We start from the raw sequence: 27,472 nt of genomic DNA, 5'->3' as shown, positions 1-27,472 counted from the left end.
CCCCACCTCTGGTTCACCCCCACCCTGAACACTAAGTGAGCCTGCCCAGTGCCACCACTCAGGTTGGCTGAATGGCTCCTGATCAGTCTAGTCCACTTTCTTCTTGATTTGTTTGCAGACATTCATTGATATGACTCCTTGGGAATCACCCTCACTCTACTCCACTCCCTGCCCCCATCAGACCCCATGAAGACCTCCGTACTACCTGAATGTCTGCCACTGGTCTCTGATTGTTGTCATCCTTCCCTTCCCTCCACTCCCAGGCTGTGGTTTCTGCCCTAATTGTGCTGCTTCTTCCGTCTCACTTCCTACTAAAGACTCTTTCTATGAAATCTCCTTGTTACTAAAGCCCCCAGCTGCCATCGGCCACTTCCTCTCATGCCCGAAGACACCCCACTTAAGCAAGTTCCTCTCTGTCTTCATACCCAATGATGGGGAATTAATCCAGCCTCAACTTGGCAGTCAAGGCTGACAGCTTCCTTTGGATTAGAAACCTGAACAGAATGTGCAACAAACAATGTTACCATGGCTGGTTTAATTAATTAATTAATTCGGCATGGTCCAGGCTGCAGGGAACAGACTGGACAGTGGATCATGGCCCCCTTTCCTGCTGGCTCTTACTGTCATTTCAAAACAACCAAAGCTAACCACCATTTTCGTTTGGGGGAAAAGAAAACCCCCAAGAACTCAGCAGGCACAGTCTCAATAAAGTATATTTAACAACCTGTAGTTTTCACATAATGTATTAGCATTATTCATCAGGGAAGAAAGGCTACAAAAGCAGTGGTGAAAGGAAATAAATATTTTAAAAGAAGCTTTTCCCAACATATAAAGTAAAATCATGAATATTAAAATATTTTATTGTCTATCCTTTTTTTCTAAATTTTAGAGATGTCATAATCCCCTTTTAGTAACTATATTAATCCGTTCCTTCAACGGGAATTTACTGAGTCCCTACTGTGTGTTTGGAATATCTTTAATGCTATATAAATAGCAAATTCTTAAAAAAGTGAGTGAATCCAAACATACATAAAGCTTTCCTTTGTGGAAGCAAAATTCTTCTCTAAATTGTCAAATAGCCACAAGTTATATTGCTTTCCTATTTCTCTCCAACTCATCTAAATATTCTCTGTTGCCCAAGTGGCCACCTACTTCATAATCATCTGCAACATTCCTTTCTTCATCTTTCATTTCTTATCACACCACTGCAGGACACATGTCACAAAGGATTTATTTTGATGTCAGAAATCATTTTTCTGTGAGGTGGAGTGGAGAGGGGACACAAGGATTCTTCCAGTGTATGGGGGAGGAAATTCCTCTTAGACAACCCAGAATCGGGTTCTAATCAAAAGCTCTTAACAGAAGCCCAGACCAGCTTCAAAACTGCCCCCCACCCCATAACAGCATCCCGGAAACAAGAGTTGTTGAGTTTTATGTTACAAAGTGCTGGAGCTTTCAGAAAGGACTCAGAATTAGACCACCTCTGCAGAGCTCCCAGATAGACGGGAAGCTTTTTCCTCTACATTTGATTTGTTAGAAACCAGATCCAAGGAGATTTTATAGCCTTTTAGCACTCATCAGTCCTTTCATTTTGTCCCTGTTTTATAGCCCTCCTCACTGAGACCGTAATGCACAGGGGAGACCTGCCAGGATACCTGAGCTCATCCATTCCGTGTACGCCTGTTGACAGGAATCCATTCGGTTGTCAGTTGCCACTTCTGCGTGAAGGAGGAGTGGTGACTTCAGGCTATCAGGCAGCACGAGGTGATGAAAAGAGACAGACTTTCAGAGCCCCAAAGACCTAGGGCCAAATCTAGGTAACCTTTACCTGCCTCCAATCACATCATTTTTATGACACTCAATTTCCTCTTTTGCAAAATGGGGAGATAATAACATGCATCTCACAGACTGCTCTGGGGGCCGAATGAGGCAGCACGTGCTCTTGCCAGCTTTATGTTTGTTTCTGTGACATGGAGCTAGTAATAGTACCTCCATCACAGGGTCATTGTGAGCATTAAGTGAGTGATTATGTGTAAAGTACTTAGAATAATACCTGGGGCACACATTACAGGTCCCCATAAATATTACTCTAATTGTGAGTAGCAGCAGGATATATGAAAGTCTCTAACATGGGGTCTGCCACCTAGAGGATGTCAACATACATTAGCACCATCCTACTCCTCTATTTTGGGAAAGGACTTTTATTTTGGGTGGGATTTTTAAAAAAATTACATGGTGCCTGGTGCATTGCAGGCCTTACATGTATCTCCATAGATACTGATTTAGAAAGGGCAACGAGTTCCAGTTTGGTCCGTGGTACCTGACCTTCGCTGAACCAAACTATCTGAGTCAGAACATTCATCAACCCCCAAATTATTCAAGGACCTCATTTTGCTTTGAATCAGTAGCTGTGGTTTTTGCTATTTATGGGCTGTTGACAGCGGATGGAACTTTCACACAAACTGTAAAGACAGTCATCTCCACAGTGGGGCCACACAGTGCTGAAGGTCTGAAAATATCTCCTCAAGCTCTGTCAAAATGGCTAAAATCTCAGCATGAGAGCCACAGCGAGTGTAGATTAGCTGGAAGAGGATGGAGAGTCAGGGCTCATAAACGTGTCGCAACCGTCTAAAATTTCCTTCTTAGAGAGAGTGGCTGTCACCTGGCCCCTAGGGAATGGAACCCAGGACAGCTAAATTTTGATAGGAAGTAGAGCTCCATGGATTGGCCAGGGAGGCAGAATTGGGTGGAAAACTGAATTGCTGTGAAGGTACCAGGGGGGCAGGAAGGGGCCCATGGGCAACAGGGACCATCCAAAAGAAGTGGGAAGGCTTCAACCAAGCCAGCTCTTGAAGCCCCCCCTCTGCCTTGGTTTGGCTCCAGCTGTAAATCAGTCAGTTGTAGGTAGAGTCTATTCAATTTGGAAAGGCTGACATGCAATTCTGCATCCTCGTTTCCACAAGTGAACACAGAAAACTTCACCAGTCTTGACAGACTCAGATCCTCTCTCTTCTGGTTTCACTGCACATGCTTATCTGCTGTTTCTTAAATGGTTTTTACAAATCCCAGATTTACTCATCTTGGAAAGAGGCCAGGAAAAGTGAAAGAAAGGAAGAAAATGAGGCTCCTTGAGTCGGCCTGAATGGGTGGGTCTCAGCACTTCCTTCTATTGTCTGTCTCTGTGAGAGTAGAGTCTGAATGTCAGAAACTTTGCTTGGGCCAGACTTAGGCAAAGGCAATGTAGGCGGCGGTCTGATACTCAGCTTTTGGGTTGTATTCACCTTTATTGGGCTTTGAACACCTTCCAGGTACTGGGTGCCTTTTTTTCACAAACCTCCTTTGTTTCATCGTCACAATAGGCCTGAGGCTCACAGGAAGTGAACTGCCTTCTCCATGGTCACACAGCTACGATGTGAAGGTGCCGGGTCAGTCTGACCACAAGGCTCTGACCTTCCCTTTGAAGTGGCAGGTGTGGCCATTTTCTGGGGTGGGGAGTGAATCTCAGGGAGGAGCTGAAGGTTTGAAGAATGTGAAAAGGGAAAAATATGAATTATGGTGGGGGCTGTAATACACTGAAATGAGACACTAAGCAATGAAGGCTTAGTTGAAGTTAGATAGTGAGGTTTATTGACTTTTCTGTACTTCTCAGTGGTGGAAATGGAGAAAATAGTTGGTAAATGACTAAAGATGGAGAATTTGTATAGAAACATGAGGTCAAGATGCAATTCGTAAGCAGAGAAAACTGTGACTTTCAAGGAATTGGGCATTCCTTAAGTCTGAGAGAGTGAACAAGACAGAAACTCAGGAGGTGGTGGTTAGGGAACTAGAGAGAATTTTGAATGAATATTGGCTTCACGTGTGGCTTCATCAGTGAGCAACTTTAGTGGCACACAGATCACAGTAACTAGATTTGAGAAGGATGAGAAACTGAGCAATCAGAATGTCGGGGGAATTGTCCATGTGGATATATTGAAACCCCTGAGAATTATAAGCAAAGAAAAAGAACAAGTCAGAAACTAAAGATGTTGCCTCTATTTCTATCATATATGTCACTAGCTGGAAGAAATGTATATCATTTTCTTCAAGAAAAGCAGGAAGCATATAGCAGCTTATTTAATTTTGGAATTCTACATTGCTGGTTATTTAGATTTGTGTGATAACTACAGCCAAACTTGTCCCCATCCAATATATGCATAGTGTTCCTTGTACCCGAAGTGAACAAAGGGTGGTATTATTTAGACCATTTTTACCAAAAACACTTTGGTAGGCAGACCTAATGTCTTAGTTATTTACTATAAGCTAATGGCCTAATGCTCACTTATCTGTCATAAACTAAAGCTGTTTATGCGTATCATGTAAGTTTTGAGACTTGGAGTTAATAAATAAGGTATTGTCTTTTTCTTTTTTCCCTCTTACTAGGGACTAAGTGGATCTTGTTTCTTTCATTACAATTAAACTACAAATTTAAAGCTGCTCACTTGAATATGCATGCAGATTTGTATTTGTAGTATGTTCATAATTATTTTTCAAATCTGTGCATAAAGACCAGACGGAGTTACATAAAAATATTAATAAAGTGCGTGAGGATGGTAGACTATTACATACTTTTTTTCTTTAACAGCCTTCAGATTTTTTTTTCACTTTTTCCATAATGGTAGTGTGTGATTTCTATAAAAAGAACAAATCAACAATATTTATACATGATATATAATAAATGTGTAAATAAAATAATACTTTTATTTCCATCCAGATTCATTATGCCTTGTGAAGGAGACTATTAAGAATTAAGATATGGTTCAAAGAGGAATTGGAACCTACTTCAAGCACTTGTTGGATTAATAACTACTCCTTCAGGGCAAGATTGCATATGCAAAGAGTAGCCAATAAATCTTCTGTCACTTGGTGCATGATTTCTCATTTGGACACTTTTTTGGGAATAACACACCCTTGCAAGCAGATGAAATAGCTGAGATATACCTCTCACACAATGATGAGGCACCATCTCCCGCAATTAGGCACTGATTCAATACTAACTTAGATAATCAGCACTGTATCTAAACCTATATTCCTGGGTATTATGGGTTGAACTGTGTCCCCACCAAAAAAGATTTGTTGAAGTTCTAACCCCAGTTACCTGTGACTGTGACCTTATTATCTTTGCAGATGTAATCAAGTCAAGACGAAGTCATAGGAAAGAGCCCTAATCCAGTATGATTGGTGTCTTTATTAGAAGAGGAGGAGGGGAGACACAGAGAGACACAGGCACAAGAGGGGAGAGGCCAGGTGATGACAGAGGCAGAACTCACAGTGCTGCAGCTACAAGCTAGGAAGAGGTCAGGGAAGATTCTCCCCTATAGGTTTCAGAGGAAGCTTTGCCCTGCCAATGCCTTGATTTTGAACTTCTAGACTCCAGAACTGTGAAACAACACATTTCTGTTGTTTTAAGCTGCCCAGTCTGTAGTACATTGTTATGTTAGCTCTAGGAGGTTAATACACCATGAAATTACAGTGGCTTATTTAGGACCCCAGACATTTATTTGATAAAAATTATTTTATATCTCTGCTAGAACTTTGATGCTTACCAAGGTGTAGAAAGGAAAAGTGTTTAAGTGAGTCCAGTAATCTGCTAAAGATGTTACTAATGTTGCTCCAAGTTTCTATGTAGATTTAAATATTCAAAGTAAAATAAGCTCAATACAAACACTAGACACAAAGGGCAGTCAACCATGGTGAGGTATTGAATGGAAGAAAACTTACTAAATTAAAATTGAAGTGATGGGTAAATCATGTTGCAAAGCTATATGGATGAAAAAGGTCAAGTTCTGAGCAAAAAGGAAACTAATAAAAGAATCTGGAGAAATACCTCAGAGGCTAGGTGAGGATCACAGGTAGCTGTCATGGTGCCAGAGAACTTCCAGTTACTACTAAGACCAAGATGGCAGTTTCCGTTTCTGATTCTGTCTTCAGCATGATTCCTTTCAGTGGTAGGTTGCTGCCAGGAGCACTGTGCGGAGCAGGATTCTAAGGCTGATTTTAGGCATGGAAGGAGAGAGTGCTGAGATTGATTGTTAATGTCTGCCATGGATATGGTTTGGGAGAAAAGCTGATCATAGGGATACAGTATATTTAATCTGTTAGGAGTTACTTCAGCAGCTAAATGATCATCTTATATAGACAAACATATAAGCATGGTTACATAGACAAGCTCCTGGTAGAACTTGGAACCCTTCAAATCCCGGAGCCTTTTCACAACTATAATATAATAAGGAGGAGAAGTGGTAAACATCATCTCTTGAGTGGGTTAAAGGAAATGAAAAATTTAAAGATAATTCCTTAGGGTTGCCCTGACATCTGAGTTTATTTAGATCCTGTTCATTTTTTAAAAAATGAAAGGTAATAGACTAGTGTCTATTGTTGGCATTTGCTGTTTTAATAGCTTTGTTGGGTTTTTGTTTAGTTTTGTTTTCTTTTGTTTTCAGGAAGAGCCACATAGAATGGACGAGCTGGCTAAATCCTTTTCGATATAGTTAACCACTAATATGCGAAGCCAGGTTATATGGGGTACAAGGCTGTGGTTTGTTCACAACATATACTTGACAGCAACGGGCCACATTTTGATCATGATATTGAGGAGGAAATAAAATAGTCTATTGACTAGTGCCTTGTAAATAAAAGCTCCAACATGGAAGAATGAAGTGAGGATGAATTTCAAAATGTCAACCCAGCAGGGGTTAAGGAAGTGGCTTACAGATCTCTCAGCATGAGCAGGCGCACAGCCTCCTATTTCTTGGTGTCCTGAGTAGAGGCATGTTTGTCCCAGGGTCTGGTGGAAGCTCTGTGGTTGTGCTCTCAGGGTGGGACCCTTCCCAATAACCCTCCACTCCACTGTTTTCCTTTTTTATGGATCAAGCTTGAGAGCAGCTTTATCAGTGAGGGATCAAAAAGACTTTTGATGCTAAACAGGCTTAGCCTAATGGTCAGGTGTTTATAGAAACAAATGGAAAAACCAGTGCCCCCATCCATGGAGATCATGAGAGATGTGTGAAGTTGCAACATCTACTACCAGGAAGGCAGCCTTAGTCTTAACTAGCTATTGCCAGGCAACCCAGAAAGCTGGTGGGGACATTTGTGGAGTTTTTGGAAGATTGTATTTCTTTTGGAGGACCCAGGCCCTTTTCTACCAGGTTTGTCTCTGTGGGAGGATTAGAATTTCTGCTCCATTGGTGTGTGACTTGGCATTGTGACTTGCTTTGGCCAATGGTATGTATGTGGAAGTAACATGTGACACCTCTGAGCAGAGACTCTAAGGGCCATTGTTGGTTCTGCCACTGCTCTATCTCCTCTGCCTTGAGACAGGCATGTCCCACATAGCAGCTTCTCCTTCATATTGGTTCCCAGACAAGGAGGGCATGAAGTAAAACTTCAGCCAACATATAATGTGAGTGAGTGAAAACCTAACCTTTGTTGAGGTAAGCTATTGAACTGATGGATTTTACTACCGCAGCACTACCTAGTAAAAGCTGACTGTAACGTCACTCCAAACAGGTATACATGAGTTAAGGTAGTTATGGACCATCTCCAATAGTAGAAGGCAATATCAGGAACTGAGGTAGATCCAAAGGACTAGAAGTCTACAAATGGAAATTAGGCTCCAAATTGGTGATTCAATGGATGAATATATTTGAACAGCAAGCCTCAAAGTAGGAAAGAAGCCAATGAAGGAAAAATTACATGTAGTGCATAATTGATAATATTATTAATAAAAGATCAATACTGGTCTATCAGAGAGAGAGAGAAATAGAGAGAAAGAGAGAATGCTTGTGTAAGTGGGTGCCAAGAGAATTTAAGATAGATTGGTCTAGCAATGGCTTGTCTTCCAAAGAAACTGGAATTAAAGCATCTAATCATCAAACTGAGTGATGAATAGGGCAGTGGTTCCACTTAAATAATGAAGGAGTACAGTTGTTGGAAGGCTATAAATGGGAAGTGGGGCAAGGAAGAAGTTCAATAGGAAGGAAATATGAGAAGGGAATTAATTCACAGGAGAAATGGGGGTCAAGGCAAATATTTGGCCAGTGAGAAGCAAGGCAAGGCTGGATCATAAAGATCAGACAGAAATCCAGTCTTTGAGAAACTGGGATTCCAAGGTCATAGCAGAAATGGGAATAAACTGCATCAACAGTAAAGAAGTGAGGTGCCGACTTCATATTCATCCTCCAGGAAACTGAAGGGAATCTGGAGTGGGTCAGAAGCTGCAGATAGTGTGTAGGTGGCTCTATCCGTGTAGGTCATAGAGGAAATGGCCAAGCTCTGATGTTGTAAGATAAAGGAGCAGGCCAGCAATTATCTCTATCTTTTAACAGATGTAATGTACCACACTAGGCCAAAAAATCTTTTTCTGTTGCCCGCAGTGAGAGAAGTTAGGGCCTTGCTTTGAGAGGAAAAGGTGGCACACTAAGCTTTTCGCTCTGTTTCTCCCACCTTGTCTCTCCCTGCCTGGACACTGAGGCCTCGGAACAGAGCAGGCTGTGGAGTCCATGCCGCCCGTTGCTCCACAGTACCCCCCACCCTACCATCTCGGGGACACCTTAAGCCCCACCGCCTCTCCATCGAGAGCTCGAAGCCAGCTCTGAGGAGGGCACGGAATACTCTAAGCTCATCTATCTTTCTTTCTTCCCCTTTCCCATTTTATAAGTGGGCAGTGTTGCTTTTTGCCACTGCCACTCCCTAGGTCTAGGACAATTGGTAGGCTGGCCCAACTTGACTTCTTGTTAACAACTTTGGAAAAGTGACAACTCCCTTTATCCTCGATCTTCTATGTGAACGGCAGCATGTGGCCTATAAACGTAGAGATAATGGAGCTACAGACCCAAATCGCACCATAATCCCAAAGTATCCCACAGATGACACCCTCTTCCCATCAACAGTAAACGCAGGGAGTTATTACGCAGGCCTGATCCTCGATCAAATAAGTGGGGGCCATACTAGCATCTGTTACTGGATAAATAATAGATTTTTATGATGCTTTTAGACAAAGATTTCTCTTTTCTATTTTTTACGGCTTATTCTCCCCACCATCCCCCACCCTCACCCTGGTCTACATACCTTTCTCTTTAAACGGAAACATAGTCTGCCATTTAATAAAATCCCAGTAACGATCCTTCTCGAAAGGACAAGGGCTAATAACCACTCCCCATTTAACATTCCAGTCACGTGATGGTGGAGGAGAATAAATCAGCTCAACAGCAAGATCCAGCACAACTAATTTTCATGTAAAAGGGGGTGATTGCTTTTTTTTTTAAACCATTGTGATTTTTTTTAAGCTGTTCAAGCCCAAACATCCTTGTCTATCAGTTTATGAATTATTAATATTAAAAAAAGGAGAGAAAAGAGGCTTTCTTTTTCTAAATATCATCTGCTAAGCCACCCAGGCCTGAAGAGGCTCACACTGATTTCTGATTTACATAGTCCCAGTTGGAAGTTAATGAAGACCGCTGAGCCACCTTTCAACATGCAGATAAACCTTCATGTATTTAAAAGCAGGGAATCTGCGCTTGTTCCTGGCAAATTATTCATCTAAGATCTGAAGTTTCTGACACCGCCTGCGTCAGATAAACTGTCACCCAAATTGCAAACTAATTAGTGATTCAAACATTTTCGAGCTGATTGATGACAGAATAATTTACGCTTGTTTCTCAGTTTCCAGCTGGCACGGGCTGCTGACTGGAGCCCTAATTAACGCGAGTACATCAGTCATGTTCTGCCAAGGCAGCACGTACAATTAAAAGGCAGTTTAAATGGAATATCACATTAAAAAGGCTGGGAGATGCAAATGTGAGGAAACAGCGCTTTAGGAAGGAATGACAACAAAAACCCACAAACCAAAACAGAATAGAAAAAAAGATTTTTTTTTTAATGGAGAAGTAAATTGTACTCTGCATTGAGTATTTAACAGCAACAAAAATAACAAAGAGGAGCCAGACTGGGCGTACTAAATACTGTTGTATTTAAGGAGTTTTATTGAGATGAGTGTTTATTGCTCTTTTTAGTGCAAACAGTTCGGATAATAGCCCTTTGAATTTGTTCTTGGGCAAAGGGGGCCTCTTCCCCCTTCGTCCTCAGCAGTGTTTGGATGGGTGGGATTCCTTGAAGGCCTTAGATTGTTCCTGCTTCCTGGATCCTTCCAGTTCTGTTTTCCAGGCCGGGCTCATGTTGCTTTTCTGTTGCTGGCCCTGGGCTCTGCTGATCTCCTTCTGCACTTTAGTCCACCCCACACCCTTGATGCCTAGGACTGCCTTGCGTTATTATTATTATTATTTTCTATTTTTAAGTTCACAGTGAAATTGAACAGAAAGAACCAAATTCCCAGGTACCCTCTGCCCCTTCTACATGTACAGTCTCCGACACTATCAACACCCCAGACCAGAGCGGTACATTTGTTATCACTGATGAACCCACACTGACACACCATTATCACCCAAAGTCCATCACGCTTCATTGGATGTTGCACATTCTGGGTTTGGACAAATGCACAGTGACATATATCTCCGCTGCAGCAGCATACAGAATAGTTTCAGCTGCCCTGAAATTCCTCTGTGCTCTGCCTGTTCATCTCTCCTTCCCCCTTCACCCTTGCCAACCACTGATTCCTTTTACTGTCTCCGTAGTTTTGCCTTTGCCAGAATGTCATATAGTTGGAATCATCACAGTATGTAGCATTTTCAGATTGTTTTCTTTCACTTAGTAATAGGCATTTAAAGTTCCTCCATGTCTTTTCATAGCTTGATAGCTCATTTCTTTTTAGCGCTGAATACTATTCCATTGTCCGGGTGGACCACAGTTGATTTATCCATTCACCTACTGAGGGACATCTTGATGGCTTCCAAGTTTTGGCAGTTCTGAATGAAGATGCTTTAAACCTAAGTGTGTAGGTTTTTATGTGAACATAAGTTTTCAACTCATTGGCATAAACACCAAGGAGCACAATTGCTGCATTTGTTCACTTTTAACCTGCACACATATTACTCTCTGAGACTGCAAGCTGCTTGAGGGCAAGCAACACATGTCGTATCTCCTTATACAGCTTTGCATTTCCAGCAGAGCATGGTGAAATGTTTTGCACAGAATAATAATACCACATTATATTGTAATTTCCGGTTTACAAGTGTTCCTATAGTTTCTCCTTCTCCACCTTCTTTTTTTGTATTTCTTGATTGCTTTAACACTCCAAGAGCACTAGTCAGTGTTTTCATACTCATAAATCATACCCATAACAATTTATACTGTGGGTACAATTGTTGCTTTCTGTTTTTGATAAAGAGACAGACTCAAATGTTAAATAAATTGCCAAAGACCACATAAGGAGTGAGTGAGAGAGATGGACCTCTTACTACCAGTTAGATTGCCTCTCTTTTGAGGCTGCAGACTTCTCTTAGTACTCCTAACATTCTGAGGGTCCAGAACTAGTAAGTGGCCAAGCCAGGGTGGTAAAGGTTGGAAGGTCGGAAATCAGGTGTTCAGAGTACTGCTAATCTATTACCTGTTACGGTATTCATAGCGAGCAGACATGGAGCATCTCTTTGGTCCATGCCCTGGCTTTGATTCTAGACAGGACTCTTTTCTGCACTTCAACAGAAAGTTGAATTTCACTCTACAAATAATTAGTGAGTACCTATTCCAGGCACAGAACTTGGCTCTGGGGATACTGCTGCAGACAAGTCTGAAAGCCTACTGTCCAGAGGGAGAGAGAGACCTTCTGATACCTTCAGACTCAAGGACTTACACCAGTCGCCCCTCAGTTCTCGGGCCTTCAGTCTTGGACTGACTTATACCATTGGCTTTCCTGGGTCTCCAGCTTGCAGATGGGAGACTGTGAGATTTCTTGGCCCTCATGACTGCATAAGCCAATTCCTATAATAAGTCTCCTCTTCTCTTTATCTCCCTCTCATCAGTTCTATTTCTCTGGAGAACCCTGAGTAAAACAGGCATCAGTTGTATATTAACATAAGTGGGTAATGAGTTCTGACTGTGGCAGGTGTTAATAAGGTGTGAGTGCAATGATAGGGTAAAATGGGGAAGGGGTGTTTAACCTACTTGTGTCATGAGAAGGTGACTGAATTCTCCAAGGCTCTGAGCTAGGGTCTCTTGGTCATGTCCATGCTCAGAGGCAATAGAAGGGAACCCATATTACAAGAGAAGAGGAGGAGATGCCTAATCATGGATTAAAATCCCCAAATCTACGGAAGTGGTGACTTTGCAGAGCCAGTAATCCCCTAAGGAGGAAGTCGGTAAACACCATTTGAAGTCCACAGATCATTTCCTTTCTCCAAAAATCCCAAGGCAAGAACAAGTCATGGAAGTCAGCTTCTCCAGGTGGGCTCAGCCCTGAATGGACAGGCCCTGAGTGTCACTTGCTACATTTTGCCTGGTGTCCTACTGTGTGCAGAGAGCAGAGTGCCCACTGCCACCATAAAGAGGAGGGACTGATTACTTTTTTTTAGCCTTTAAATAAGTATGTTATATAAAATGTATGAAACATACAGAAAAATACAAAAGAACCATAACAAGTGGATATTTACTAGTCAGCCACCTAATAAATAGGTGGTATAACTTTGCCACACTTATTTTCACCCTCTCTCTGTTTTAAAGAAATAACCACAAGATTATAACTAAGGGGCAACACCCCATATATTCCTTCCCTCCAGTCTCAGAGGTTAACTATCATCTGAACCTGATCTCTAGTTTTTTTTAACTTTTACTTTGTTTTTACCTTAAATTTGTATTTGTAATTTTACTATATAAAAAGTGCCTATGAAAATGTATAATTCTATGCATTTAAAAATGTTACGTGTGGTGTGCTACTGTGTATTCCTCTTGCAATTGCTTTTTAATTGACCATTATGTTTTTGAGAAGTATCCAGGTAGAAGTGGTTAATTCATTTTAACTCTTGCATAATTTTACACATATGAATAATCCCCAGTTCTATTATCCAGTTACCTACTTGATAGGTTGTCTCCACTTTTCTCTGTTACAAGAAGGGCTGCAGTGAACATCTTTGGACAGTCTCTTTATGGTCATATATGAGAATTCCTTTAGGGTGCATTTCTAGAAACTAAATTGCTGGGTTGTAAGACAGGCAGGCATGGAGTCAGCCTGACTAGGAATTACCAACTTGCTTTCCAAAGCAGTAATACAAATTACACACCTAGCAATCAAGTTCCTACGTTCCTACAATATTGCCGTGATTTGAGATTTTCAGATTTTAAAGTTTTGCCAGTCTTTTGGGTCTGACATGATCTCCTTGTTGCTTTAACTTGCATTTCCTAGATTATTAGTAAGGTAAAGACTATTTTCATATGTTTATTGGACATTTAGATTTTGTCTTTTGTGAACTGCCTCTGCATATCCCTTTTCTATATTCTTACTTGTATATTTGTCTTTTTTATTGGCTTGTAATTCTGTATCTATTCTGGACACGAATCCTTTATCAACAAATACTTTCTTCTAGTATGTAACTTGTCTTTTTACTTTGTTAAGAGAATTAGGGTGTGAGTGACTGAACTTTTACTGATCTTGTGGAGCATATATTTTCATGAGTAATATTTTTTCAACATCATTTTCTTAGGGATTTCTATAATTGATCTTATGATGCTGGCACACCTAAAACTTTTGTAATTGCTCTTTTGGAATTGCATTCAAAGTCAATTAAAAAAGAAAATGAGTTTTGTTCTTTTAGAGCAGGGGCCAACAAAGTTTTCTATAAAGGGCCAGATGGTAAGTATTTTAAATATTGCTGGCCAAGTGGCAACTACTCATTTCTGTTTGTGTGGTGTGGAAAAGCGTCCCTATACAGTATGTAAAAAGTGAGTGTGGCTGTGTGCCAGTAAAACTTTATTTACAAAGAAAGGTGGTCAGCAGATTTGCATTAGAGTTGCTGCTTTAGAGTCACATATTAATTTCAATTAGTAACTTTATTGCTTAATTTTTTTTGCAGATTTTTGTAGTTTGATTAATCTATAGTTACTAAACTTGGTATCAAATGCCATTTGGTTGTTACCAATATTCAAATTCACCCTGAACAATAAAGAGCCACCTCTACTTAGAACATGAACATTCAAAACAACAGTAAGATAGGATTCAAAGGAAGTAAAATCAAACAGCTGGAAACATTTGAGCTGCTTCAATGGAATCACTTTTGAATTTTAGGGCTGACTCAATTCTGTAAAAACAACCCCAGATCAGAGTGGCCTAGCACAATAAGCTTATTTCTGCCTTTCCTATCAGTCCAGTGCAGGTCGGAGGGCTCAGAGGGAAGAAAGAGCTCTGCTCCATGTAGTCACTTAGGGGTCCAGGTTCTTTCCCTTTAGTGGTTCAGTCATCTCTTAGATCTTCAGCAGATTGTCTGGGTGGCCAACGGATGAGGAAAGAGAAGGGATACAGATGATTGTGCTGAGGGCTTACTGGCAGGCCTGGAAGGGGGTGTGGTTCCCTTCTGCCCACATTTCATTGGCCAGAGCTCAGTAACATGGCCACACCTAACTGCAGTGGAGCTGGGAAGTGTAGTCTAGTCGTAAGGTCAGGATGGAGAAGAAATGGGTTCAGGTTGAACGTCTAGCCAGTCCTAAGACATCCTTTACACACACGAGTACAGGGCCTTTGAGTGGTAAAACTTTTTTTTAAATAGTGAACATATTACTATATGACCACATTTTTAAAGTAATAAATGGTGAAGAGTCTGTGTACTAAGGACCAGATTAACATATATGCCTGTATTTTGTGACAAAAATAAATGCTTCATTCATTTGGCCTAGTGCACGTCTAATGTATGAAGAAATAACGTATTACTGCCAGATTTTTACCTCCTGCCCTTCTGAAAGGGAGTCAACCTTTCGAGATGTTCACCCTAACCAATTTAGTTTTAGGAAGGAATGACATGAGACAAATCTATAAATGACCAATGTTATTTCTTAAAGCCTGCCACAACTGTGCCCAGGGTAAGGACCACGTGTGGTGGTGTAAGAAAGCCGCCGTTTTTTTGGCCAAGTCTGTGGCTTTGAAGCAGATAACCTTCTTTTTGGAACTAGGCAATTCATGTGTCTGCGGGTAAAAGTACCTCTAGTAAAGGTCTCTAGAAGATTATAAAGTAGAAAAATCAGAGGATTTCATTTCTGGCTTGTACAAAAAGTATCTGTGATACCTTAGGTAAGCTTTTTACTTTCTCTGTGCTTCAGGTTTTTGTTTTGTAAAATAGACATAATATTGGCCTTGCAGGGCTGTTGTGAGAGTTAAATTAGAAAACATAAGTGGAAGCAGGTATTCTACAAATCCTAGGTGCCTTCCCCGCCTCTGTGGCTAGCTCAGTCACTGACCAGCTGTTTGAACTTGGGAATTATCTTTACTTTTCTGGGCTCAGTTTTCTCATCTGTAGAATGAAAGCATTGGATTAAATAATGTCTGATTTCCTTTGAGCTCTAAAATTCATGGACAATGTACGACAGTTTCACATACATGACTTTGGCTTAACTGGTGTATTTGGGATAAGAACAGAATTTTGAGAATAAGGTCATCCCTGAAGAATACCTTTCATGATCTCCTGTGTGTGTGTATGTGAGAGTCAGAGTAAAGAAAGACAGAGGGGCTCGGTGTGCACTTACCCTGATCTTCAGTTACTGTATAAACCAGGATGAGGATATAGGATAGCCCCCGAGTCTCCGTCTCCATGCCTTTTTTATATCTTCCCCTCCTTTGAATATTCACTGAACGTGAACATCTCGTGTGACACTGATCTTGCTTTATCTGCCCTTAAGATACGTGTGCACATCTTACCCCTCTCCTAGATTGCACTTTCCTGGAGAGCAGAGTCTATGTACTATCCTGTTCACAGTCATAGATCCTTCCACAGTGACTGGTGTAATTGGGTTTGCCAGACTTTTTCTGTAAAGGGCCAGGTAGTAAATTTTTTTGGCTTTGCAGGCCAAAAATCTTGTCACAGCTACTCAACTCTGCTGTTGTAGCTCAAAGCCACAGGCAGTAAGTACATAAATGAATGAGGATGGCGGTGTTCCAAAAAAACAAAAAAAACCCCCACACCTTATTTATGGACACTGAAACTTGAATTTCATATAATTCTCATGAAATAGTCTTCTTATTTTGATTTTATTTTTAAGCTTTCAGAAATGTAAAAACCATTTTTAGCCCTTGAGTTGTATAAAAACAGGCAGCAGGCAGGATTTGGCCCATGGGTAGTAATTTGCTGACCCCTGTTGTAAGCTGTAAATTCTTATTAGTGTTTGCTGCTGAATTCAATTAAGTATGGATTTATATATAAATTTTTATTTTCAAGAATGGCATGGAAGATATTCTCTCCTTATCCTGTTAGATTTAGGATTTCTTGCGAGTGACTCAGATATCTACAGATTATCAACCTAAACAGAAATAGAAAGGATATTCATACAATAATTTTTTCAAACAATAAGAGCAATTACCAGTTACTGTAATAAGCTTTTCTCATAAATAGAGCCAAGTGTGGGTGTTGGATTTATCTTTTATTTAGTTGATGAAAAATATTAAGTATTAATGTTATGATAAAAGAGAAAGAGAGTAGACTTTGGTGTCTAGAATAGAATCCGAGTTCTGTTTCTTGCCAGCTGTGTTCTTGGGCAAGCTACTTAACTTTTTGAGCCTCTGCATCCTCTTCTTCCATGTGGGGATAATAATACCTTTCTTGCAGCATTGGTTTGAGTCAGAGCTAATGCATGTGAGCAATTAGCACATTTCCTGAAGCATGATTCACTTTTAATGAATACTACTTACCATGATTCTCTCTCCTGAAGAGTGGACAAGTTGAGATCCCAATGGTTTGCAACATCTTTGTAAAATAAGAACAGGTATTGAGAATTCCCTGTGGATATCTGGACTTGGAGTGCAAACATGGGAAGGTTTCATGACTTTGTTTTCATAACTTGCCGCCATATGCCACTCCATCCTAGCTGAGCTTGGCATGTAGGTAAGCTGAAGAGAAACACTTCAGCCATGATGTGAAAAAATTAATTTCGAGAACAGAAGCAGACCTACCTTCTCTTTATGAGTGAAGTCTTGCTTCTCACTTATTGTCAGTTATTAGAGGATTTCTTGAGCCCAAGAACTTGATGCTTTTGTATTTCTTGGGGAAAAAAGGGAAATTAAAAAGGACGCATGGTTGATATAGGAAAATGCACTAAATGAGAAATCTATAGTGACTAGAGAGGGCTTTGAAAAATTTGAGGCCAAAGTATATTCCATTGATTGAGTATATTAGTCAATTCTTTACTCTTAGAAATAATTTATTAAAGGCAAACTTGCATTGAATGGTGATGCAGCTGCCATGAATCCTGCCCCATCTAGCTCTCTACTTAGCTAACTTGCAAACCCAGCTGCTGGGGCTTTACAGGGTGGAGGCGATTCTGAGTGTGAACTGCTGCTTTAACAGCAGGTTGTGGGAAACGCCACCACAGGAGGAGGATCAACCTATATGTCTTGTCTAGGTCAACACACACACACACAGGCAGGTTGGCTTCCAGAAGGAGTCATCTGACTCATTAGAATGTATAGTACTGGCTACAGTTTGAAAACATCTGTGGCCAAAAGTTTTGATTATTAATTGTCAAGTTACAACAACTTTTCTCCCTGAACCTACTTACAGTATCTGGTGAATGAAATGTTGCTGCCTGCTTTTACTGTGCCCTCTTTTGTTCAGGAGGTACATGTGCTGCTTTTTCTATAATCACGTAGTATATAGGTTTGTGTAGAGGGTTGCAATTTATAAAGCACAGTTAATTTCAACTCAACAGACATGGATTTAGCATCTGCTATGGGTTGAACTGTGCCTTCCCAATGACACTGAAGTCCTAACGCCTACTACGTATGAATATGAACTTATTTGGAAATAGGGTCTTTTCAGATGATCAAGTTAAGATGAGGTCATTAGGATGGGTCCTAATCCAAAGGGGAAAGGTGGACACAGAGATAGACATGCACATGGGGAGAACACCCCGTGAACGTGAAGGCAGAGACGAGGGTGATGCATCTACAGGACAAGGAAAGCCAAAAGTTGTCAGCAAACCACCAGAAGGTAGGAGGCAGCCCTGACAGTCCAACCCAACACCTGGATCTTCAGAACTGTGAGGCAGTACGTTGCTGTTGTTTAAGTCACACAGTTTGTGGTATTTTGTCACAGCAGCCCTAGCCAACTAATACAGCATCTGTGTGACAACACTTACAATATTCCTGTAGGTGTCATCATTATTTGAATTTTAAAAACCATTTAAAAACCATTGTGAGTTCTGGTAGAAAGACAAAGGCAAAGAGTTGTGCTCTTTAGTTTGCAATAGGCATGGGGTTTTAAAGATGATACCTGGATAATCTATAGAAAAGTATGGAAGCTGAGAATCCAACTGGTAAGGCAGCATAGTTTCTTTAAAGTTTACCATTAGGTAAAAGAGCAGTAATGACCGAATCATTGTTTGATCATGGGTCACATTCATGAGATGGAGATGGAGGCGATAGTTGGTTTTGACTGTTTTTTTTGGGGTTTTTTTTTTTTTTTTTTTTGGTTTTGACTGTTGATAGAGAGAACAGAATTTTTTCACAGCTCTGATCATGAAGAGGTAGGTGCAATTCATGATTTGAGTTAATTTTTATTCCTCTAGAAATTGTAGTAAACAGCACTAAACATATTTTCATAACCAAGAAGATACTAAAACAACCCACTTGAATTAAAATGTGCTTTTCTCCATCACTGTACATCATACCCATTGCCTGCATGAGCTGATTCACCTTTTCAGAGAAGCAGATTCTTGTTGCATTAACATGGGATCCTGCTTTTGTTTTTTTGTTTTTGTTTTTGTTTTTGTTTTTTTGCTAGAAGTAGCTTGTATTTCAAATTCCTGACACACTTTTGAGGAAGCTAAAATTTATGGAATTAGAAATTGAGTTTGGTCCTGGGTGAAGGTGCAGATGAATGGGCTTTACCAACATAAAGAGCCTGGGGTTGATGGACTGGTTCACATCATGGGGTTCACATTCACAAAAGGATGACAACCAATATGGATTTCCATGAGTTCATAGACTGCAGTGTCTGGGGACCAGGCATTCTTTTCTATCATAGCCAAATAGGATAAAACAGGAAAGGAAATGGGAGGATGGCTCCAACTTTCTGTTGGTTCAACCTCAATTGCCTTCCCTCTCGCATTCTTGCAATTTCATTGACAGGCAAGTCTAACCCGCTTGAGTTTCTGTGTTTTTGTTTTCAGAATTGCCTTTCAGAGTCTATGCTGAAACAATGACAGAGAGGGCGCCCACTCAGAGGAGGAGGGGGGAGAAATCACTTGTAATTCTCAAGAGTCTTGTTTGTCCAAGTTTACAAGGCTGATGAGGTGTTTGCCACTGAAATACTCTGCAGTAGCCAAGGGTGTAAAATGTGACTCATAACAGCCCTTGAACTCTGGCTCACTGGCTCATGCTGCCAACACACTCGTGGAAGGAGGGAAGTGGGTGGCTGTTGCAGCCAGGCCCTCCAATTCCAGAGCTCCATACAGCTGCCTTAGAGATGATTTTGGCATTAGGGGCTGCTCCTCTGTGCAACCGCACTTCTATGGAGCATGTGTTAGGAATGGGGTCCTTGTGGGAGGCAAAATGGGCAATGATGGATTAAATAAAGTTAGGTAGAGAAAGATGCAAGAAACAATTGTGAACCAGCCTAACCTGCAAGCAGGGAGTTTTCCCTTCTAAAGCCACATGTGTTAAGGAATTGATCTTAAGAAGGTGAGCTCTTCTTTAGGGTAATTATCCATCCCCCCAATGGTCACTTTTCTTTCCAGGCTTCCCCTGTGCTGATTGTTTGCTGCCAGAGGCAATTTTCATAATGCTTGTTAAGCCACTTACCGCAAAGCCTTTCCCAATGACAGCTGATTATCTCCTCTGTGTGTACCTACAGTGCTCTGTCAGCATAGCTGCCCCTCCTTCCACCACCCCTGTGACATCATGCGCTCTGTTAGGACTCATAAAACTACTACTCACTGAGATTTTATTCTGAAAAATAAACTCACAAGGTGATGGTATTTGTATGTCCCCCCAAAGCACTTACAAATGTTTAAAACATGTTTTGTAAATGTTTTACCAATAATAAAAACACACATGATTTTGAAAGTTGCACTTTAAGCAGCCATATTTTCTTGAGATATATCCACTAAAGTTTTATCTTTTCTTTTTGAATTCAATCATCTTTTCTAACTTTCAGTAGGCACTGGGGGGAAAAGTGTCTCTGAAATGGGCAGGTTCCACAAATAATTTTTCCAAGAGTAATGCAACTCACTTCAATTTATAAAGATGGGATATCACGTTAAAGCCAGAGGTTTTATCCTTTTACTGAAATGAAAGAGTGGTATGCATAGAGGGGGAAATAAGTGAATGAGGGAAGGAAAGAATGAATGAGTTAATCTAAAGCAGACAGCTTGACTTTCTGTATAGCTTGATTTAAGCTAATACTTTTGAAGTTGCTTTAAATCTCTCAAGTAATTCTAGGAGCCTGGTTGATGGTGTGAAATACTAAAGTATTCACTGGTACTTAAGCATTAATGTAATTTCTGGAGTCTACTACAAGCTGTTAGCAGGAGAGGGACTCACACCCAGGAGTAACTTCCGTACTCTCTCCTGTGTGAGCTGAGGTCATGAGCTGATCATACTAGGAACTGCATGACCTTGGAGAAGTCCTTCTCACAAATGTAAAAGAATGTGTCAACAAAGACTGGTTTGAAGGTGTCAAAAAAAGACTGTCTTCAACCGTGTTATTTTGAAAATAATAAAGTTTAGCAGAATATACCGTTTTGGAGCTGTTGTTTGCAAAATAAACAGTGTTTTTCACTTTGTGTTTCCCCCTACTAGTGTGTGTTTGTAGACACAACTGAAGCGCCTGCACACGTGGCTCACCGAGAAGGAGTCAATGGCTGACGGTGAGAGGGCTTTAAGTGTTTATTGCTGTGATGATAGACTAGCGCACTTGAAGAAGTGGTTTACTAAAGAGACCCTCAAGGCTGGAAGGAGTGGCTGAACGTGTTGTGCAGGGCACACCTGATTCATTCACTCTGACCAGGTTCACAACCCATCAAGACTGATCTGGCCAAATTGTTGGGGGCAGGAGGCTTGGGGGGGGATGGACAAATATTTTGGAAATGGCAAAAATGATGGAGGAATCTGCTGTGTGGAGATTCAGGCTCTCTTGTCTCTTTCTTTCTCTCTCTCTCACACACACAAATGTATTAGATGTGTAACAGACACATTAGGAATCACAGAAGTCCTTAAAGGTTAAGATTAGTGATTTGCAAATTAATTTCAGCAGCCAAAAAAATTACTCCCAGATGAATTTTCACCCAGGACTTCTTAATATGAAAAGGGTAATGTGGAGCTCTGGGTGACAAGTCCAAAGCTTTAGCTGGCCTAACCTCCTCCTGACCCCTGGCCCTAACCCTCCTCCCCATTCTCAGGCCTCCGGAGCCTCTCCTGGAGCTCAAATCCAAGAGAACGTCTCCAGTTGTCTTTAAAAGTAAATAACCATAAATTATCTGTAGTCAATAACTTTACATTCACATGCTTAAACATTTCCATAAGTAAACCTGGAGTGCTAGTCTTTGTGGAAAGGGGTAGGATTTCCCCCCTTTTAGCTCATGGACCTGGGTGACAGTTTTACATAGCACAAACTTAATTTCATGTCTTTTTGGAGCACATCGTCATCAGTTATAAACAAAGATCTCAAGCCACATTTTCAGTTTAAAAACTTCTTTTTGGTTTTAATATACATTTTTAGAATCTGAAATAATTCTCCAATACAAAATCTTTTGCCTGGTATAGGGGAATCAGCAAGGAAGGTCTTTGAATTATGGCTGGAGCAGTCCCATGGAAGTGGGCAAGCAGGTTATCATCTCTGACTTTTAGTTTCCTCAACCATAAAATGGATATAATGGTATCTGTGGAAGGCTGCACGATGCCCTCTAGAGATGTCTGTGTCCTAACACCAGACCTATGCATATGTCATCTTATACAGCAAAAGGGACTTTGCAGGCATGATTAAGTTAAGGATCTCAAGATCGGAAATTTCTTTGTGGCCCCTAAATGTAATCACTTGTAACCTTATCAGACTGAGGCAGAGAGAGATATTAGACTATACAAGAGGAAAGTTTAATGTGATTCAAGTGATGCAGCCACAAGCCAAGAAATGCCAGAAACCACCAAGAGCTGGAAGAGATGAGAAACAGGTTCTCCACTGGAGCCTCCAGGAGGAACCAGCCCCACTGACACCTTGGATTTTAGCGCCATAAGACTCATTTTGGACTTCAGGCCTCCAGAACTGAAAGAGAATAAATTTCTGTTGTTTTCAGCCATTAGGTTTGTAATGTACTGCAGCAGAAGTGGGGAACTAATACAACATCTATCATCCATGATTTTTGTGATGACTGGAATGAGACCCCACAGTCACACGTGCAAAATGTCAGCATACATAATAGGTTTCAACAAATAGTGTCGCTGCCATTCTTCTTTCTGCATGAAACATGTACCTGAAAAATAAATTTTATAAACTAAATTACTGAATGCCTAGAGAAAGGAAGACAACTACTCAACGGTCTGCCAAAAGATGACAAGGAAGTAAGTAATATACAAACAAGTCTTTAGATTTCCGTGGGAGAGATCATTATCATGGAGATCTGGTTTTGTTGAGTTCACACGCCATAAGCTCCTTTCCTCATAGCCATTTTGGTGCCTATTTTCTTGAATGCCATAACCAACCCTCTGGATTACGGACGGTTTGTTGAACTTTTTTTTTTCAAGTGCATTTACTTTCCTAACTATGTTTGGCAGAGGCTAATCTCAAAATGACTTTGAATTTTTGATGATGGAAGGAGTGGGGAAAGCCAACCCACATTTCTCAATGACTTCTGGTGCCTTCCCAGTGTAACCGAGCTGGACCCTGTGCGGCCTTTCAGCGTCAGACCATTCTGACTTATATTTTCTGAGGTTTTCGGATGCTTAAAACCACCACCAAAGGGAAGAAATTACTTGATGATTGAAAACACGTGGCCTCCAGACCTTCAGGTGCCTGGTTGATAGTGTTGACCTCTTACCTCAACATCAGCCAATCAGAGAATTGTGCACGAGCTGATCACGTACCCTGCGAACCCCCTCCCTTACCTGGCCTTTAAATACGCTTTGCTGAAACCCACTGGGGAGTTGGGGGTTTTCTTGGGCATGAGCCACCTCGTTCTCCATACTCAGCCCTGCAATTAACCTTTCTCTGCTCCAGACTCTGAAGTTTTGGCTTATTTGGCTTCACTGTGCATCGAGTACACGAACTTGCTTTCCGTAACAATTTTGGTGAGCCAGCCCTGGAATTTGTGCCTGAGGCCTGTTGATTCTGGCTGGGGACAGCCCCTTGCCTGGGTCCCAGCGGCTGCCGGCAGTGCTCACCTCGCTCCGGGAACCAGGAGGGACTCTTCCTGACAGGCACTGGCCGCTGCAGGCACCGGGCTGTTTGGAGCCAAGAAACGTCTGGAGCTGCGTCCAGATTCGGCATCACCTAGGGGTAAGTCGCTCCACCTTGCTCGGGATGGGAATTCTCTCTGCTCCCTCTGGGCTCATTCCCACCAGGAAGTGAGCTGCTTTGAGCTCATCATGAGCCACTCTGGGTCCATTCTCTTTAGGGAGCTGGGCCCATCTGTTTGGAGGCCTCCACCTGGGAATGAAAATGGAATTTTGGGGTACACCTTACCTAATCTTTTGTTTGTGGGACCACGTTTGTTGTTTCTGTCACTACTTGCATTGGCCGGTTGGGATGTCTTTGAGTAACAGGGCTCATGTGTGAGGACACAAGGCTGTCCCTCCCTGTTGAGTTGGCGTCACCTGTGGCAGAGCGTTGGTCTGGATGTCCCTTTCCAGCCTTGGTCTTTCATTTAGCTTCATCTCTGATGGGCACTGGGTCTCCCGTTTTGGACTGATGGGTCGTTGGTTGGGAATCTCCCTTGTGGAACTAGGGAACTGTGACCCTGAGAGACCGTTTCGAATTGTTGTCTGCTTGGTGTTTGATAACGTCGGCCATGAATAATTAAGTATGAAGGATCAGAGCCCTGTTTCATCACATGTGTAGTCCTCCTAGAGTATATTTTGCAAAACTGGGAGATCTTCAGCTATGCTCTCATAAATGAAAGAAAATGATATTTTTACTGTAACACTGTATGACCTCAGTACTCCCTGAGATCTGGAGAATAGTCCTAATGGTTCTGCTATTATATCAAAATGGGCCTTTTGCAATTTGGCTTTTATCTTGGGTATGTACATGTGTATGTGTGTGTATCTTGGAACCTGAGTCCAAATTCTGTTCTCCCTAGTTTTGCTGAAAGTGGGGCACGTGACCATGAGTGAACTATATATATGTAAAATTTTTTATTGTTATTTGTTTAAACTGAAGTGGATATTTGGGATCTGGGGAAAAAATCCTGAAAATAGCCCAGATGTTTGGGTTTTGTAAAAACTATTAGAGGAGGAATTTGCATTCCTCTTCCTGTGTCTTTGAGATGTTAAATGATCTACCTGGGATCTCAAAGAAAAAGTTTTTTTTTAACTCAGGCAGAAAAAACTGTGAGATCTCTGGTTCTGTCTTTAGGTAAAAATTAACATGTAAAAGAGCTCTGTTTAATTGACTTTAAAGTAAGCACTTACAAATTAAATACTTCTAAGTATAAAAGAGGTTAGACAAGAAATTTCAGCCTCATGTGATCTAGGAATATTCAATATTAAATTAATATCTGACATTAAAGCTAGCTTAAGCTTGTTGGTACAGTCAATACAGACATGTTTTTTATTGTACCTGGGTTTACTGAAGGTCAATAGGTTCATGTTGTTTCTGTTGCAGTTTGTCAGAAACAAAAAAGCAATTAACTTAGTATGACAAAATTCTAATAAGTAAATTAAATACAAATAGCCTAAGAGTTTTGGGGTGAATTCATTGGAAATAATTCTGTTTTAGGAATGGCTTCTTAGAAATGATCTCTCCCGATAATTGGTAACTTAAAATTTTAGAGTTGTGCTAACTTGAATTAAAGGATGGAAGTTTTTTGAATAGCCAGGTCTTTCCCAAACAAAATAACATTCTAAAACATTATTTACTGAACACTGGCTTCCCTTTACAGAGAAACTAAAGGTGTTTAGGACCATTATTAAATATGTTTGGTGCCACACTGAGGTATTTTCTGCAAAAAGCACATGTTTTTAGAAATTATTACTGGTATTTATGTTTGCCAGTCTACAGAATGCTAATGCAAAGATAGTTCATAATTGCATATTTCTTTGTTTACACTAGAAATTAAAAATGTTAAGTGTTGAGGATTCTAATTTATGTCAGTAAAGCTGCTAAAATAATAAAGGAAATATTTCAGCATATAGTAGGAAAGAAGGTTATATATTTCGAGTTAAAAAAAAAGATTTTGTCCTAAAGCTGATTGTTTCTAGATGAAAAAAAATAATGGACAAACTAATACGGATACAGAAAGTTGTGGAGAGTTTGTAGGAAGAGAGCCCTGAAAGAGTTTTGTGCAATGGTTGGGCTGAGATTAGAATAAACTTAAATAGGTAAATGGATTTTGTTACTGAAAGAAGACTGGTGCAGGACTGGGTTTGGTTCCTCTCTGTTAAGAGAACAAGTTTACTTGCTTGTGATAACAGATGCTTCTGGTAACAGATTGTGTGAAACTTTTTGACGTTGTTGACAAAACTTCCTATCAAATTCTAATCAAAGTTCTTTTGACTTCAGCTAACTTTGGGATGCTTCAGAGGACCCCCTGAGACATCTCAGAGAAAAATATTAAACTAACTAGGATTGGTTGGGTTGTTAAATTACATTGCATTGTCAAATCAGGGATGACTTCTCAGATTATATAGCATGGATAAGTGTCATTAACATAGACCTTCTTGAAATTATTTAGAAAGCTTCTGAAATTTAGATATGTCCTAGTATAATCCTGGCAGTCATAATTCTAGTTGTTCTAGTCATAATTCTAGTTCTGTTACCCCAAAAGGAAAAGACACCAGTTCTTGTCATACCCAAAAGATAAAGATTACAGACGAGATAGAGAGTGTCGTGTAGCAAAAGATTTTAAAGGATTTACTTAGGAAAAGTACACCTCCCAAGAATGGGAGGTGGGCTGATCCAAGGGGGAAAAGCTGTGGTCTTTGTCTGCCCTTTGTCTTATACCTTTGCTTAGAGGTGGTTTTTTTGTTTTGTTTTGTTTTGTTTTTTGTATTAATATATTTTGTTGAAGTATAGTCAGTTTACAATGTGTCAATTTCTGGTGCATAATGCCTTAGTAATACATGAACATACATATATTCATTTTCATATTCTTTTCACCTTAAGTTACTACAAAATATTGAATATAGTTCCCTGTGCTATACAGTATGAACTTCTTGTTTGCCTATTTTATATATATTAGTTAGTATCTGCAAATCATGAACTCCCAATTTATCTCTTCCCACCCCCTTCCCCTACTGGTAATCATAAGTTTGTTTTCTATGTCTGTGAGTCTGTTTCTGTTTTGTAAATAAGTTTTTTTTTTTTTTTTAGATTCCACATATAAGTGATATCATATGGTATTTTTCTTTCTGTCTGGCTTACTTCACTTAGAATGATGATCTCCAGGTCCATCCATGTTGTAGCAAATGGTATTATTTTATTATTTTTTGTGGCTGAATAATATTCCATTGTATAAATATACCACAACTTCTTTATCCAGTCATCTGTCAATGGACATTTAGGTTATTTCCATGTCTTTGCTATTGTAAATAGTGCTGCTGTGAACGTTGGAGTGCAGGTATCTTTTTGAATTAAGGTTCCCTCTGGATATATGCCTAGGAGTGGGATTGCTGGATCATATGGTAAGTCTATTCTCAGTCTTTTGAGGAATCTCCATACTGTTTTCCATAATGGCTGCACCAAACTACATCCCACTAACAGTGTAGGAGCATTCCCTTTTCTCCACACCCTCTCCAGTGTTTATCACTTGTAGACTTTTGAATGATGGCCATTCTGAGAGGTGTGAGATGATACCTCATTGTGGTTTTGATTTTTGCATTTCTCTGATAATTAGTGATACTGAGCATTCTTTCATGTGCCTTTTGGACATTTGTATGTCTTCATTGGAAAATTGCTTGTTTAGGTCTTCTGCCCATTTTTGGATTGGGTTTTTTTTTTTTCTTATTAAGTCGTGTGAGCTGTTTATATATTCTGGAAATTTGCAAATATTTTCTCCCACCCCATAGGTTGCCTTTTTGTTTTGCTTATGGTTTCCTTTCCTGTACAAAAGCTTGTAAGTTTAATTAGGTCCCATTTGTTTATTTTTGCTTTTATTCCTATTGGCTGGGGAGACTGCCCTAGGAGAACGTTGCTGAGATTTA

General features: G+C 40.4%; 1 long non-coding RNA gene across 1 annotated transcript in view; it reads left to right on the top strand.

The window, feature by feature from the left end:
- The window catches only part of LOC135322346 (uncharacterized), a 78,059-nt gene extending 54,458 nt beyond the window's left edge, over positions 1-23,601 (top strand). The window contains exons 3-4 of the long non-coding RNA XR_010382875.1: positions 20,921-20,988; positions 23,331-23,601. This is a non-coding gene — a long non-coding RNA (uncharacterized LOC135322346). The remainder of the gene's footprint in view (positions 1-20,920; positions 20,989-23,330) is intronic.
- Positions 23,602-27,472: the final 3,871 nt, after the last annotated feature.

This window comes from Camelus dromedarius, chromosome 10, assembly GCF_036321535.1.
Source record: "Camelus dromedarius isolate mCamDro1 chromosome 10, mCamDro1.pat, whole genome shotgun sequence".
Lineage (NCBI taxonomy): Eukaryota > Metazoa > Chordata > Mammalia > Artiodactyla > Camelidae > Camelus > Camelus dromedarius.
This window is presented reverse-complemented; position numbering and strand designations above follow the sequence as displayed.